At 42.9% G+C, this 13,292-nt stretch overlaps 1 pseudogene; it reads left to right on the top strand.

The window, feature by feature from the left end:
• LOC102813939 overlaps positions 1-13,292 on the top strand; it is a 33,779-nt pseudogene that overhangs the window by 180 nt on the left and 20,307 nt on the right.

The raw sequence follows: 13,292 nt of genomic DNA, 5'->3' as shown, positions 1-13,292 counted from the left end.
GGGGCGGGGCACTCACGCAACAAGCGCCGGCGTCGCGCCGCCACGACCGCCCTGCTGGGAGGCACAGCCGGTCAGCCTGTTGCCAGCACGCACGCGCCGCTGGCTAGGCCGCACGCCGTGTAGGAGGCTACGCTGAGGGCGCCTTAAAGGGACAGTCGCCCTCAGTGCGCCGGAACTACGGGACGGTGGAACCGACTGGGACTTCTCTGAGTTTGCAGTGAGATCTTCACTTCTTTTACTGACTCATAGCGACCTTATATAGGGTGTCCGAGGAGCAGCTGGTGAGCTTGAACTGCCGACCTTTGCAGTTCAAACTGACCTTTCAGTCCAGTGCATTATCCCACAGTGCAACACCAGGACTTGTCTTTTGCTACTATTACTACTATACTACTATTATTTCCGAGGAACAACTCCTCAGAAACCCTATACAGGGTCACTATGGGTCGGAAACAACTCGACGGCACTTAACAACAACAACTACTACTAGTAGTAGTATTAATGACATTACTATTTGGACCTTAGCTTAAGGAATTGGATTGCTCAGGTTTACAAGGCCTTTTACTGCATGTGGCATCACTAGCTGTTTAATCACTTGCCAGACCTATCTCAGGCTGCTCTTACTCTTTTTATTAAGCAGTACTTTTCAGACTAAGTTGGGTAGCCTACCAATCTCAAAGTTGCCCTGGGGAGTAGGTGTGAAATGCAGATTCGGGCCTTGCCTCCTGCCATTCTGATTCAGCCTTGAAAGCCCTAGAAAGCACTTCTACTCTGCTTGAGTTAGTTACATGAGACTACTAACTACTGCAACAACTTAGGGGTCGGACTCTGGAATCTTTCGACAAGCATTCCTAAGTGATTCTTGAGCGTGCTAAATAAAAGCACTTCAGATCTCAAGGTTGAGAAAACTGAAGTTGAGAGCAAGTACTAGCAAGACCAGTACTAGAACCCCACCACACTCCTAACGTAATTTCCCATCCTGAGAACTGGTTCCCTGGCACGATTTTCTAGCATATGTGAGCAATTTGTGCATTGATGACTTCGCCATTTATGGTGATCTTTCGCTGCGGCCTCAGTTTATAGCACGTCTGCAGAGCCTGTGACTTGACTCTGTATGGTAGTGACTGGTTTATATCTGTGTGCCACAGTCTTGCACACTGCCTGTCTCACAATTGCTCTATAAACGTAGAGCACTACAACTTGAAAATCAGTAAGCAGTTGGCATTTGCACCCACAGACTCCTGCCTTCTCTGAAGTTTGAGGCAGACTGGCCCCATCTCCCAGCTGCCCTTTGGACAGGGTTACATACTGCAGGGCCTCTAGTTCTAGTAGTTTTCCAGAAAAGTGCAGTGACTGTACAGGGCCTGTTCTTGAGATAGCTTAAATGAAGTAAGAGTAACCCATCCCCATGCATACACACCCATCCTCAATAGAACCCTCCCTACAAAACCCACAGAACATGTGACATACCATGAGCCTGTGGCATGTTTCTGTTACCTTTTCTGTAAGCCTAAGGAGCTCTGGTAGTGTAGTGGTTACAAATTGGGCGGTGAACCACAAGATCAGCAGTTCGAAACTATCAGCTGCTCCGCGGGAGAAAGATGAGGCTTTCTAGGGTCACTATGAGTCAGAATCGACTCCATGGCACATAACAACAACAACAACAACCCTTGCTCAGCAGATTGACTGGAGAAAATCAATGTTGCTCATACATCCCCTAGACTCTCAAACCTCCTTCTCATTTCCCCCTATATTAACTTCACTGATGGCAGTGGGTTGGTTTGGACACAGGTTTACTGCAAAGATCAGAATTGCCTGGGACAGCAGCAAAGCTCACACCCTGCGGGCAGCAGAAATACCTCAGGAAGGGCACAAAGGAGATGGAAGCCAGAGAAAGGAACTGCAGGAATTGGAGAAGTTAAATGGAGAGAAGGAGAAAAGAAGAAAAAAAGGGACAAAGGTGGTCATCCATACACAGGTCAAATCATCCGTGACCGCAGTTTGGTGTATTGGAAGATAAACCTAGTCAGGAGGCATCTTTGCCACTAATCCACTCAGTGATCTCATATAAGACTTTCTACCTCTCACATCTGTCAAATAACATCTAAAACGCTGTATTGTTGTTGTTAAATGCCATCAAGTTGGTTCTGACTCATAGAAACCCTGCATAGGGTTTCTGAAACTTTTAAAATCATTGTGGAAGCAGAAAGCCTCATCTAAGACCTTATACAGATCTATTACTCAGTTACATATAAATGATGTATGACTTGTTACGTAAAGACCTTCCCCAAATTCCCCATGTACACAGAATGAAATTCAAACTGTCATGCCAGGACTCTGGCAGTGCTCTCCGTGACCTGGCCCAAATCCTCTCCTTTCCTCCGTACTGTCAGACTCTGACACGCCGCTTAGGCTCACATCTCAGAGCTTGTGGCCATGCCTTTCCCTCTACCTGGAAAGCAGAGCCCCTGGTGGATAGCAGTAGCTCCTTCGTTTGCTATTCTATAGCACTTTGGTTTTTCAGTAGCTTCATGTATGTGAAACTTAAACAATGAGTTAAAAAGACCTTAGAAGAATTGATACATTTGAGTTGTGGTATTAGAGATATGAAAAGTACCACGGACTGCAGGAAGCAAAAATAGATCTGTGTTGAAAGAAGTACAACCAGAATGTTCCTTAGAAGCCAGGATGGCAAGATTTCAACTCTCATACTTCATACATGTTTTCAGGAGGGACCAGTCCCTGGAGAAGGACATCATGAAGGGTCAACAAAAAAGAAGACACCCAAGGAGATGGGTTGACACAGTGGCAGCAGCAGTAACAACAATTGTGAGAGTTGTGCAGGATGGGCAGTGTTTCATTCTGTTGTGTATGGGGTCACTATGAGTCAGACCAGACTCCACAGCACCTAACAACAACAAAAACACTTTGGTTGAACCTCAGTTTAACAGTTTAACATTTATTTCCTTCTGTTTTATATTGCCAGGATCAGGGTGTGTCTTTTAACTTCTTTTGTAAATGTGCTTATTAAGGTAAAATAAAAGCAAAGAGATTCATTGAAGGTTCAAAATAGTTTGATACAGTGAGGCTCATTCACACCCCCTCAGTACTTAGGGTCGACAAGGATGGGCAACTTAGACATTGGCTACTCAAAATGAGGTGGGGGGGGGAGACAAAGGCAAGAAGTGACTGGCTTATAAGCTTTCAAGAGGGCCCCTAGTCCCAGAGGATGAGGGGGAAGGTAGAATCTCTAATTTCCAACCTGTTTGGACCAGGCTGATGAAATGAGATGGGGATAAGACTCTTGTGGTTCAATAGTGAATGATTGCTATCAGGACTGACTGTGAATGTCGGAAATGTAAAGGTTGACGTTTTGTAACAGAAGGAGGGTAGTGGTTGATTTTGCAGTCCAGGAGCAGAGGTCCCTAGGACCACCAAGGGAGAAAAGCAGAGTGCAGGACCCTATCCAGAGAAGCAGTGATGCCAGAGAATGGAGGCAGAGATGGTGACGTGGGGAGATGGAGCGGCTGGGGACTCTGGACTCAGGAAGGGAGAGGGGCAGTGTGTTGACGGTGGTGGGGTAGGCTTGTGGGGTGTACTTTTTGGTTGTTTGATGATGCATTCAGGGGGTTGTAATCATTGTAATGAAACGAAATACAATAGGATGAATGTAAAACTGGTGTTCTCCTATGTAAACTATCACATAATTCACAATAAAAACTTAAAAAAAAAAAAAAAATTGAACTGAAGACAACACATCTGATCTCACAAAGTGATACCAAATGCTCCAAAATGGTGGAGTGTTGATGTTAAGTATAGTCCAGATGGTGCAGACTCATAGCAACCCTGTATAGGGTTTCCAAGGAGCAGCTGGTGAACTTAAACTGCCGACCTTGCAGTGCAGTGCATTAACCAGCAGCAGAGGTATATTTATGAGCTAAATAAAAAACTGAAGTTTCAACCTTCTGACTGGAAGTTACAAGATTAGTAAAGACAGAGGTAGGACAACTCCAAGCAGTAGCTTTATGGTGATTGGTTGGAAATACACTGTGGGCTATTTGAATTGGTTAGTTTAAATAAGTGAGTAAAGGGTCTCCACAGGGTAGTTAATATGGTAGTTATCTTAAAACATTTTCTGAGGACTGCTGAAGGAATTTCTGATAAGGATCTGTGTCAAGAACCTCCCTTAACATTCGTTTCATAGTTTCAGTTTAAACATAGAGGAAAATATTTCATTTGTTATATGCTCAAGTCTGTCTAAGGCTTTGGTGGTTGCAAGGGAAGTAAGCAAATACTAGGAGTCCTGGTGTGGCACTGTGGGATAATGCACTGGATAATGAACCACAAGGTTGGTGGTTCAAACTCACCACTCACTCCTTGGAAACCCTATACAAGGTCGCTGTGAGTCGGAACTGACTCAATAGCACTTAACAACAACAAGATGGAGTCTGGGCTCAGACCTGGATCATCCTGACATGAGTCAAGGCCCTCAATTTTGGAACTCTCATGTATAAATCAATGCTGCCTCCCCAGGCCCTCTTCTGCACCCTTGCCCTGGTTTTCCTCTTCAGTGCTCTTTCTCCTAGGGACCTTGTTCTTCTCACCTGCAAAACAGGACTCCTTAGCCTGGTTTAAATATGACGTTCATGTTATTGAAGAGACAATTCCCAAGATGAGGGTCAAGAATTCTTGTAATTTAGAGATTCTCAAAGGGGAGGAACTATTAAATACATTTTAAAAATTAATTGTGATAAATTCACTGAGAGAGAATTTACACACTATACAATTCACCTATTTAAAGTACACATTTCAATGATTTTTAATATGAGTAGACTGTGCAAACATCACCACAATTGGTTTTTGAACATTTTTATCACCCCAAAGAAACTGTATCCATTTGCAATCTCTCCCTATTTCCCCTGAAATCCCCTTCCTATTGTCAAAAACCTAACTGTGCAGAGAAACACCAAAAATGAGTGTAACAGAATACATTTATTGTGAATTTGTTGTTTTTAAATGCCTCCGAGTCATTTTTGACTCACAGAGATCCTGTATAGGGTTTCCAAGGAGTGGCTGTTGAGTTTGAACCACCGACCTTGCGAATCAAGATTCAAATGACCTTGAGGCCCATCCAGTGCTTATCCTACAGCTCACACCATATGGTCACACTGGGCAATATCAACCTCAATTTAGAGGGAAGGAGCACTGAAGAGGAGGCAGTAAAAGCAAGTTACATAGATGGGATTCAGGCAGGATAGTCTCTCAAAGGTCATTGTAATTCTCCACAATAGCCCAATGCCTAAAGTAAAATGTCTGCTAAGCTACTGTTTGACTTGAAGTTGACTTTAGGAAAACTGTTCTTTAAAGGCTCAATTTTCAAAAGGCATGTGGGGGGCAGATGCACAAGAACACCCAAACTTGCAGATAGTACTCATTAGACCTAGCTTGATGACCAGAGCTCCACTAGAGGAAGATAAAGAAATTTGATAAAGGAAACAAATGTAACTTGCTACAATTTGATGAACCTGACCTATACTTATGGATGTAGTAGCTCAAAATACCAACTGAGAGAGGAGTCTTCATATCAAGGATCAAGCCTGTCCCCTCTGTACACAGGGTTGATAGGAATGGTCACCTTAGACACTGGCTACCTAAAATGGGGGTGTTGTTGTTGTTAAGTGCCATCAAGTAGGTTCTGACCCATAGTGACCCTGTATAGGGTTTCCAGGGAGCAGCTGGTAAGCTTGAACTGCTGACCTTGCAGTTCAAACAGCTTTGTAGTCTGGTGCATTAACCCACAGCGCCACACCAGGACTCCAAAAATGGGGGTAGGGGGGCTATAAAGGCACGAAGTGACTGGCTTACAAGTTTTCAAGAGGAAGTTTAGTTTCAGGGTATGCAGGCAAAGGTAGACTCCCCACTGAATAGTTTTTGTCTTGTCTAGATGGGTCTGGTGAAAAGAGATGGGGATAGGACTCTTTTGATTCAATAGTGAGTAATTGTTATCGAGTAATTGCGATGGTCACAATTATAAAGGCAGAAGGTTTGTAATATAAAGGGGAGAGTAGTTAATCTTACATTCCAGGAACAGTGGACCTTAAGACCATCAAGAGAGAAGAGCATGAGCAGAACATATGACCCTAACCAGAGAAGCAGCAAATGACACTAGAGCTGGAGGCAGAGGTGATGACATAGAGAGATAGAGCTGCTGAGGACTCTAGACTCATTGAAAGAGAAAGGCAGTGTGCTGGTGGCCAGGAGGCTGCCTTGCAGAATGTGCCCTTTGGTTGTTTGGTTATATATTCCTGAATGAGTGTTTTTGTGTACATCAAAAAACAAAACAACACAAAAACAGAAGAAATGGAAGCAAATATTGTTGCATGATGATGCACAGATGGGATTGTAATCATTGCAAGGAAATAAAATACGGTAAGATGAGTGCAAAACCAATGTTCTCCCATATAAACTATCAACTCAATCCACAATAAAAGCTTAAAAAGGGGATGGGAGGGCATGTAAGGGCAAATGACCTAAGTGAGTCACCCCAACTCCATAGACCCAGAAACCTCAATCAAAATGGTTTTTCTGAGACGTGGGCAATCACTACTAATATGCTTACTGTCTTTTAAAAATACATGATCTTCAAAATTGATTGTTTTGGACCTTTACCTAGCATGATGAATTTTAAGGCCAGAGCTAATTTATGTATTTAAATTCTGCCTGTTTTAAGTGGCTTAAGATGGCTCTTGAAGCCAATATTTTGAGTCCCTCTAGATTTTCAGTACAAATCTTAATACTATAAACCTGTCGTTGTTGTTATGTGCTGTGGAGTCGGTTCCGAATCTTAGCGACCCTGCACAGGGTTTCCAAGGCTGTTAATTTTTACGGGAGCAGAAAGCCTCATCTTTCTCCCGCGGAGCAGCTGGTAGTTTCAAACTGCTGACCTTGCGGTTCACAGCCCGATTCGTAACCACTACGCTACAAGACTAGGCACTGGAAAATGGCATAGGAGTTAGACTAGCCCACATTAGTAGGGAGTGGAGTTACCAACTGTACCAGTTTGGGAAAAAGAGGTCCCTGAGATGTGGAATTTCAGAGCTAAAACCAGAGCAGTCCCTGGTAAGCCAGGATGAGTTTGTCACCCAATGGTGTGAATCAGGGGGTATGGCATTCCTTCTCACTATCTCAGGAATCTAATAAGAAGTTGCAGCTTTACTACTTACAATATAGAACAGAAGAACTTGGCTTCCTGAAAATAAGGGAGAGAAAAGGTTCAGAATAAGTACATGGCATCTCAGTTACTATCGTTATTACTTATTATAACAGTAACGGCACTATTTATTGAACACCTACTATGCTTACTAACCAAAAGTTAAAATTCACCCAGAAGTACCTTGGAAGGAAGGCCTGGTGATCTATTTCTAAAAGTTCAGAGTCAAACTCTGTGGAGTGCAGTTCAACTGTGACATAAATGAGGTCACCATGAGTCATTCTCCTCAACAACTGGTTTGGCTTTTTCTTTACTGTGTATTAGAACTGTTGTTGTTATGTGCCGTGGAGTTGGTTCCGACTCATAGTGACCCTGTACAGGGTTTCCGAGGCTGTAAATCTTTACGGGAGCAGAAAGCCTCAAACTGCTGACCTTGCAGTTCAAACTGCTGACCTTGCAGTTCACAGCCCAATTTGTAACCACTACGCTACCAGAGCTCCTTGTATATTGGAACTAGGTAGGTACTTTATACATTGTTGTTCCTAACTGCCTTTGATTGGGTTCCAATTCATAGTAACCTTGTATAGGGTTTACAAGGAGTGGCTAGTGGGTTTGAACCACTGACCTTGTGGTTAACAGTTCAATGCTTATCCTATAGTGTCACACCAGAACTGTATACATATAGAAACAAGATGGAAGATTGGGTAGTACATATAATGTTTAATGTTGACAACAATCCTGCAAGTTAAGTATCATTAACAGCGTTTTTCGTATGAGGAAATTGAGGTTCAGAGAGATTTTTTTTTTTTAATGACTTATCAAAAATTATATAGGATGAATATTGCAAAATCAGAATTTGTTCTTCTTTGTTCCAAAGGTTACACTTTTCAAATAACCCATACAGCTCTTTTTACCCCCAACAGTAACAAGCAATGACTCAAATGATCAGTATAGTGGAGGGTCAGTGAAAAAGAGGAGACCCTCAGAGAGATGGATTGACAAGTGGCTCCAACAATGAGCTCAACCATAGCAACAATTGTGAGGATGGTACGGGATCAGGCAGTATTTTGTTTCTTTGTGGATAGAGTCACTATGAGTTGAAATATACTCAACAGCAATTAACAACAACAATGATCCAAACTACTCATATGTTGTTAAGTGCCGTCGAGTCAGTTCTAACTCATAGAGACCCTGTATAGGGTTTCTGAGGAGCAACTGGTGAACTTGAATCACCAACCTTGCAGTTCACACTGATCTTGCAGTCCAGCACATTAACCCACTTTGCCACATCAGGTCTCCATATTCATACATGTTTTGTTTTCTAATGAACCACTTTATTTCTCTTTTGATGGAAATTATGCAAATTTTAATATATGAAAATTCCTGTTTGTAAGATACAAATATGTAGCATTACTGGCTAACTATATATGTACGTTGTTAAGTGGTGATGTTATTGTCAAATAGTGACCCTGTATAGGGTTGACAAGGCTGTAAATCTTCACAGGAGCAGAAAGTCTCATCTTTCTCCCATGGAGCCACTGGTAGATTCGAACTACTGACCTTGAGTTAGCAGCCTAGCTCATAACCACTATGCTACCAGGATTCCATCATTCCAGCTCATAGCAACCCTGTATAGGATTTTTAAGGCTTTAAATCTTCATGAGAGCACAAAGCCTTATCTTTGTCCCATGGAGGTTACCTCAAAATTGACAATTCTAGAAATTTACAGGAAATTACCAATAACTAGTTATAAAACATAAAAAAATAATTAATTTTTTAAACCCTCAGGTTTTGATTAGTCATGCTGTAGAAAAAACCCCGAATTATTGTTCTAGTTTTTCTGCAGAAAATAATTCTACAACAATCATACAGAGTTGATCGAAGAGTATGCAGCTAAAAAAAAAGTAAGCAATTAATATAAATACTATGTCATGTCTTGATCTGTTTTAATAGTGCTTTTTTACACACCAGTTCATTTTATGTTCACAACATCCCCATAAAATGAAGAGGCATTATTATACCCTATTTAAGCTATAAGGAAGTTCAGGCACAGGGCAGACTACTGGTGTGTCTAACCTCATACAGGAAGTAGCATTACTGTGAGAAGTTAGACAGCATTCAATTCAAGATTCTTAGGCAGCCTTCATATTCATGTGACAGTAAACCTTCTTGATCCCAGAGGAGATAGAATACCCAGGCTGCCCTCACCCACAAGGTCACAGTTCAGGGTAGATGGGCTGGGTGGGGTTGGATCAGCAGAAACTGAAGGGCAGCTCTCCAGGGGAGTCTGTGCAGTCAACTGAGGTGCCCTCCTTGGAGCTGGTCAGGACCTTGTTGGTCACTGGTCTAAGGGGGCTTGGTAGAGGTTGAAGGTCAAAGCTTAGAGCAGGGCTACCCAGAGCAGCAACTCTGATTTCCTACCTACCTTACCCTTGACTCCAGCCTGAGAAAATGCGCACCAGAGGCTGCCTCATCAGCAGGTATGTGTGAGAGGGTGGCTAACCCCTCCTGCTTATGTGAAACACTGACAAGTCTTGGAAAAATTGTATCCCCTATACAGACCATTGTGTTTTCAATAGCCTCATATGGATGCGAAAGCTGGACAGTGAATAAAGAGGATCGTAGAAGAATTGATGCCTTTGAGTTGTGGTGTTGGAGGAGAATACTGAGGGTGCCATGGACTGCCAAAAGAACCAATAGATCTGTTTTGGAAGAAGTGCAGCCAGAGTGCTCCTTGGAGGCCAGGATGGCTAAGCTTCGTCTCTCCTACTTTGGACATGTAGTCCGGAGGAAACAATCGTTGGAGAAGGATGTCATGCTGGGTAGGGTGGAGGGTCAGAGAAAAAGAGGAAGACCTCCAACGAGATGGATCGGCCAGGTGGCATCATTGATGGACTCGGGGGTGGCAGCGGTGGTGAGGTTGGCCCAGGATCGAACATTGTTTCGTTCTGCTGTGCATGGAGTCGCTATGAGTCGGTTCCGACTCGATGGCACCTGACAACAACAACAACAATACAGACCAGTATTGACACTGTTGTTTGCGTAGGATAAGCCAAGGTAGAAAATGGTCCCTGTAACTAGAGGGTAATCCCATATGAGAAGACTTCCAGATTTCACCTACTCCACAGGTCCCAGCTGTCTTGATTACCTGCTTCTCCACCCTGCTCTTTGCCCACAGGCTGGGCAGCGACTGGATGGCAGCCAACAGGGAGGAGGGAAGGGACTGGGGACAAGCACTTCTAGGCACAACCAGCCCACACGCCCCACCGGCTGCTGGAGGTCACTTGACACTAGGCTACCCTGAGGGCTCATTTTCATGTTATTTAATGGCTCTGTCTGCAGGTGGATGGGGAAATGGAGTGGGTCCCTCCTTTAGACTGTCTGGGAGGTCAGGAGAGTTCTTAGCTCCAGGGCCTGTTGTCTGGCCCAGTAGTCATGACCCTTTAGATTGGTCAGGCCATACTCAGGGTATTTTGAAGATGCTGAAGACACAATGCAGACCTCAAGGCACAGCTTTGCCCTGTCAATATGTTTATAAATCCACCACCAAAAAAGCTCCAATATGTACTGTTTACCAGGCACTGTGCTAATAAAAGGGGACTTCAAAAAATTTGTAGAAAAGTTCCATTATCTTTTCATTCCAGTTTTCCATGTTTGAAGCCCACTGGTACACACATGCTGTCATTTAAGCCTTGTAGTAGTAATTTGTGAAATAGACAAAAAGAACTGAGGCATAGAGAAGCTTAGGGGTTAGGTCACAAGGTTAACATGACTAAGTTGTAAAGTCAGTCCTGCTTGACTTTTAAAGAATACAACTACAGCTGACACTGCAAAAGGCAAATAGGATGTTAAGGAGGTGATGTACATGTCTCAGGAGAGCCAACTGTTAAAAGTTCCAGGATTTTTGTGAGCCAGTTGTTAAGCACAGCCATTATTAAAAATGAAATGATATACGTGTAAAATAGATTACATCCTCAAAAAACAAAACAACAGAATAGTTTAGCTTAACTAGTAAAAAAATAAAATAGGTTACATTCTTAAATAAAAAATACCCCAAATTTATCACTTTCTATTCATTTTACTATAATCATTCTTGGAGTTATTTACACCTATTGTAATGATGGAAATAAAATCATGTTAGTAAGCATCTCTTCCCAACACCACATCCAGTAGTATCACATTTATAGTTGAAAATCAGCCATGGTAAAGGTAGTTGTAATTGTTAAGTGCCTTGAGTCGATTCCGACCCATAGCAACCCTGTATAGGGTTTCCAAGGAGCAGCTGGTGAGCTTGAACCACCAACTTGCAGTTCAAACGACTTTGCAGTCTGACGCATTAGGCCACAGCGCCACACCAGGACTCCAGAAAATAGCAAATGTTATCAATAAGTCCCCATTACTAAGGATCTCTGGTAGCGTAGTGGTTACGAATCCGGGCTGCGAGCCACAAGGTCAGAAGTTCAAAACTACCAGCTGTTACGTGGGAGAAAGATGAGGCTTTCTGCTCCTGTAAAGATTTACAGCCTCAGAAACCTTGTACAGGGTTGCTATGAGTCGGAACCAATTCCACGACACATAACCACCACCACTAGAACACGATGTTAAATGCTAGTGTTTGCCAGAGTCAGCATGTAAAAAGAGCCAGGGAGGTGAAGCCTCTTTGTGTGACCCAGGGCTGGATAAGCCCACCAGCCAAGCCAGGTGAGTGAGTGAGGACTGGAAACACCTGGAATATCCCTAGGCGGTTCCAGACTCTAGTGAGTCTACATTTGGCTGGAAAAGTAAGACCACAGACCAGGTGAGAAATTGTTGCTTCACAACATGCATGAACCTAGAGACATTATCTGAATGAAATTGTTGTTAGGTGACCTTGAGTCAGTTCTGATTCATAGCGACCCTGTGTACAACAGAACAAAACACTGTCAGGTCCTGAGCCATCCTCACAATTGTTGATATGTTTGAGCCCATTGCTGCTGCCACTGTGTCAATCCATCTCATTGAGGGGTCTTCCTCTTTTTCACTTGACCCTCCACTTTCCCAAGCATGATGTCCTTCTCCAGGGACTGGTTCCTCCTGATAACATGTCCAAAATATGAGAGATGAAGTCTCATCTGCTGGTTTCTAAGGAGCAAAATATTGTATGAGACCACTATTGTAAAAAGTCCAGAAAAGGTTTTCATGAAAGAAACATTCTGTGATGATTACCAGGGCTTGAGGGAAGTGAAAATTATTCATGGGCTAGAAGGCAAACATGTTAATTAACCTGGGTAAGTAGAAGGCAATATACAACAAGAGGGAGATTGGCAGAAGAAAGATGAAGGTATCAGAAAACACAGGGAAGAATGTAAGAGTTAAAGTGAATAGAAGAAAATATTGTTAACTCATGGTACATAAAAGGGATTGTAATCATTGTAATGAAAGAAAGTATATGATTTGTTGAATATAAAGCTGATGATCTGCTCTGTAAACCCTCAATTCGCAATAAAAGATTTGTTTTTGTGTTGGTTTTTAAAATGTGTCCATTTTGTTTAACCACAAAAAAAGTCCCCCAAAAAAAGTTGGATTAATGAGCTCTGGTGATGCAACCTTTAAGTGCATGGTTGCTAACCTAAGAGTTAACAGTTGGAACCAACCTAATGGCTCTGAGGGAGAAAGGCCTGTCGATTTGTTTCCATGAAGATGTTGTTGTTGTTGTTAGGTGCCATAGAGTCGGCACCGACTCATAGTGACCTTATGCACAGCAGAACAAAACAATGTCTGATCCTGGGCCAACCTCACTACTGTTGCCACACGTGAGTCCATCGATGCTGCCACTTGGTCAATTCATCTCATTGGGGGTCTTTCTCTTTTTCTCTGACCCTCTGTTTCACCAAACATGATGGCCTTCTCCAGCGACTGGTCCCTCCTGACAATATGTCCAAAGTATGAGAGACGAAATTTGGCCATCTTGGCCTCGAAGGAGCACTCTGTCTGCACTTTATCCAAAACAGATCTATTGGTTCTTTAGGCAGCCCATGGCACTTTTAGTATTCTCCTCCAACACCATAATTCAAAGGCATCAATTCTTCTACAGTCTTCCTTATTC

The sequence above is a fragment of the Chrysochloris asiatica genome, unplaced genomic scaffold (assembly GCF_000296735.1).
Source record: "Chrysochloris asiatica unplaced genomic scaffold, ChrAsi1.0 scaffold00079, whole genome shotgun sequence".
Classification (NCBI taxonomy): Eukaryota; Metazoa; Chordata; class Mammalia; order Afrosoricida; family Chrysochloridae; genus Chrysochloris; species Chrysochloris asiatica.
This window is presented reverse-complemented; position numbering and strand designations above follow the sequence as displayed.